Source organism: Arachis duranensis, chromosome 5 (assembly GCF_000817695.3).
Source record: "Arachis duranensis cultivar V14167 chromosome 5, aradu.V14167.gnm2.J7QH, whole genome shotgun sequence".
In the NCBI taxonomy this organism is placed as follows: Eukaryota; Viridiplantae; Streptophyta; class Magnoliopsida; order Fabales; family Fabaceae; genus Arachis; species Arachis duranensis.
Genome location: NC_029776.3, coordinates 7415058 through 7419274, shown reverse-complemented (window position 1 = coordinate 7419274; position 4217 = coordinate 7415058).

Here is a 4217-nt window from a genome sequence, read left to right as displayed (position 1 = left end):
GTTTTTCATTATCTAATAAGGCAGATAATCTATAATAATCAGATTCTTCCGTTAATTCTAAACTTTCTAAATAATTCATAACTATGAGATTAGGATAAAGGCGTACCTTTCTGGAGAAAAACTTCCTTTATTTAGAGTATTTACATAAGATGTTTTTATCTCCAGAGGGGAGATTGTAGATACTAACTCCAGAGGGGAGTTTAGAATTGGTTTTTCCTAAGGGAATTCTTCTTCAGACTATAGAATCGCCTCGGCAGCTTCCTCCTTGCTCTCCTAGCATATGAGTACTCTTAGCCTCCTGTTTTCTATTGTCTGATGCCTTCTACAATTGCCTAAGCAATCTATTTATAATGGTTGGGTCTGATGGACAATTCCCATCCTTACCCTTCTTATGACGTCATTGCTTACGTTATTGTTTATTATCTTGCACCAGCTATATTGTTGGTGCTCTATGACCTAAGCGCTTACGTCATTATGCAATAATGTCGAGGGATGCTTCAGATGTGCTGTCCTCTTCTTTTATGTGGGTGGATGCGCTGTCTTCTTCTTTTATCATGTGGGTGGATCCCATTTCATTATTACTTTCTTCAGATATTTCTGAGACACACAGCTGGCACTTGTGGTCTTCTCTGTCTTTTATTAAATAGCAGAGATTCCTCTTTATCCCTTCGGGGAGCTTTTCTAAGAGTCCAGATAAGTTGTAGAATGCTGATTCAAATTCCACTAAGAGTCTCATCTCTCTTTCTTCAATTTCATTTCTCTTACTGGACACAAGCAGAGTATTTCTACTTTTATAATTGATTCTTGTGTGAGATTCCATTGTTATCTTCTGAGTTCTTTCGAAGACCCTTGCTAGTGTGCTGGCTAGTCTACCTTCATGACTGTAGATTGTTAAATCTTGAACTTGATCAATTGGTTGAAAATTTCCTGGGAAGACGGACATGAATATTACTTGATGTGCTGGAACCAAGCATTCTTCTTCTTCATTAAAAATAGGTTGACTATTCGTAAATTTTAGGGATATATCCCTTGGATTTACGTTGTCAATCATATTTTTAAATATTTTTACTGCATCAATAAATCCTGCAGGAAACTCACTAATAATTTTCAAATCATTAAAAATTAAAATTGTATCAATTAATCCATACTGGAAAAACTGATAGGTGTCAGATGGGGAAGCCTCTGGAAATATAACCAGCTTCGTTAGCTGTTCTTTGGCAATAGGATAATATCCCAAGATTGCCCTCTTTTCTTCAGTCCAATTCAGGACTATGTTAAGGGTTTCTCTGAGATTTGATCTACAGACCCTTTTCTTTTCCTTGATTTCAGCCCTTGTAGGAATGTTTCTTATTATCCCTGTTCTCTGCATTTGAATTGGAGCTTTATCTGCTCTTTTTAGAGTTTGCTCTGGATGAAGAGCTTCATATTCCCTGAAGGATTCCTTTGCTTCTTCCAGTGTTAAAAACCCTCCTTTATGAATTATCCTTGATTGATGTGTAAATGGTGCTGCTTTTTCCCAGGCATCATATACTCCTTTCATGGGGCCGTTATAAATTACATAATATTTTTTATCTTGGGTGGATTTTTTGATAATTTCAGCAATTGTTTTATTTTCTGGAATTTTTTCCACGCTTAGCTGGCCGAACTCTGATGGTTTTGGTTGTTGTGTTGATTTCATTGCTTCGACGGCCTTCTTGAGGGATTGGATCTGTGTCCTTATTTGCTGACAATGCTTACATTTTTCGAGCTCTTGTTCGTATTTCTGAATTTCTTGATCTAATGCGCTGTAGACGAACTCCATTCTCTTGTTAATATATAATCTAGTGATTCTTTTTCTTGTTCCAAACTTTTTATAGCTTTCTTAGCTTTTAGACATCCTGACCAGGTTATGTCTGAAGCATCTGTTTCTACTATTAAGTAGTCATTTTCTTCTGGAATATAAAGTTCTGGAAGTTTTTCACATAATTGTTTAATCCTTTGAATTTGCATACTGTCTTTTTCATCCCATTTCCATTCTTTTTTAGTACTTATTTTTGGAAATAAGCTTTTAGTGTATTCTGTTATATTCTTTAAAAATCCTTGATCCGAAATATAATTTATACACCCTAAAAATCTTTGTAATTGTTTTCTATCTTCTATTTTATTAGGAAATAAGTTTACTTTTTCTAGAATATTTGGTTGAAGTTTTAGCTTTCCTTGAGTAGATAGAATTAATCCAAGGAACTCTATTTCTTGTTTTGCTATTCTTGCTTTGTTTTTGCTAATAACTAATCCTTTTTCCTTGCATCTTTCTAAAACTATTAATAATTTTTGAAGATGATCTTCTTTATCCTGTTTTGTAAAGATTAGTATATCATCAATGTATACTAAAACAAATTCATTTAACTCTTTTAGATTTTCTTCCATAAATCTTTGATAAATACCTGGGACTTGCTTTAATCCGAATGGTAATACATTCCATTCATAAAGCAACACACTTGTTGATTCTTTTGTTGGGCAAGTAAAAGTAGTTAATTTCTTTGTTTCTTCGTCTAAACGAAGTTGCCAATATCCTGATTTTGCATCAAGAGATGAAAACCAAGTTGCTCCTTTGATTTTTTCTAGAATAGAATCTTTTCTTGGAAGTTTATGAGCATCATCAATAGTTGTTTCATTCATTTTCTTATAGTTTATTACCATTCTTCGTTTTTCCCTTTTAATTTCATTATTATTTTCAACGTAAAAAGCTGGAGCCGTATGAGGACTTTTACTTAATCTTATAATTCCTTTTTCCAAAAGATCTTTACATTCTAATGAGAACTCTTCTCTATCTCTTGCGGAATAAGGAATTTTATTTGGAACATTTATCTCTTTTATGGGATCTTTTAGTTTAATGCTTACTAATTCGTTATTTGTATTTTTAATATCTAAAGGATTTTCAGCACAAATTTCATCCAAGAGTTCTTCTATCTTTATTTCAAGATTATTTTTTGGAATATTTATCTGAAAGTATAGATTCAAATAACATGTTTCTAATATAGAAAATATTTTAAATTTTAAGATCTTATCTATAGTAGTAGTTGGTATTTTTATACGTTTTGATTTTTGATTTATTGAAGAATCATGTGGAGCTTTTAAAACTATGTATGTTAATTCTTGAATGAATGGATGATATAGCTTTAAAAAGTTATTTCCTATGATAAAATCCATTCCAGAATCTAACATATATATAGATGGAACAATGAACCTATAATTTTGAATAAAAATTTCAACCATCTCTGCTTTTTGGTCAATTTTATGTATTGATTTGTCAGCTATTCTAACTTTTAATGGTTTCTTTAATTTTTTCCAATCAAGTTTTATACTTGAACTAGCAAAGCATTGTGTTGCCCCAGAATCTATGAAAGCATTTATAAACTTTTCTGTTATTTTTATAGTAATAAATGTAGCATTATTACTCAGTCTCTGAGTCTGTTTCCGAGACATATTCAAAAATATAGTCTAAGTTATCATCAGATTCCTCTAATGGTTCCATGAAACAAGACTTAGTAATTTTTATTTGTTTAGTAAGATCCTTTTTATCTTTCTTTTTTGGGCATTCATTTGCGTAGTATCCTTCTTCTTGGCAATACCAACATTTACAATTTTCTTTTTTATTCGGACAATAGTTATTTCTTTGTCTTTTGTTTTTATTGTTATTTTCTTTTCTAAAATATCTCTTTTTTCTCCAGTTTGGATAGTATTTTCTTTTTCTAAATTGATATTTTTTTTCTTTGAAAATTTTTATTAAGACCATATTTTTTAGGTGTCTCCTCATTATCCTGACAGCAAATTCTGATTATATTTGCAAATCTTTTTTGAGTTGCTTCTTGCATACAACGTTCTTTTATTTCCTCTCTTATTGCAGAGGTTGCTCCACCAAAATTATTTTCAATTGTTCCTCTATTTATTTCTCTTATAAATCTTCCCATTATAAATTCATTAGCAGAATATGGAAGTTTTGTTATGTACATACTAAGATAATGATTTTTATCTTCTTCTTTTATTTGTAATAATGTATTCTATATTCACATATATAAGATTCCACATTACATAAATCATATATCTGAATATTAGTTAAATGGTTTTTTGCTTCTTGATATTCTTTATTATAGACTTCTTGTCTATGATCTATAATATTTTTTCCAAAAAATTCTTTATATAGAATCATCATTATATATAATATCTTATCATAAGCT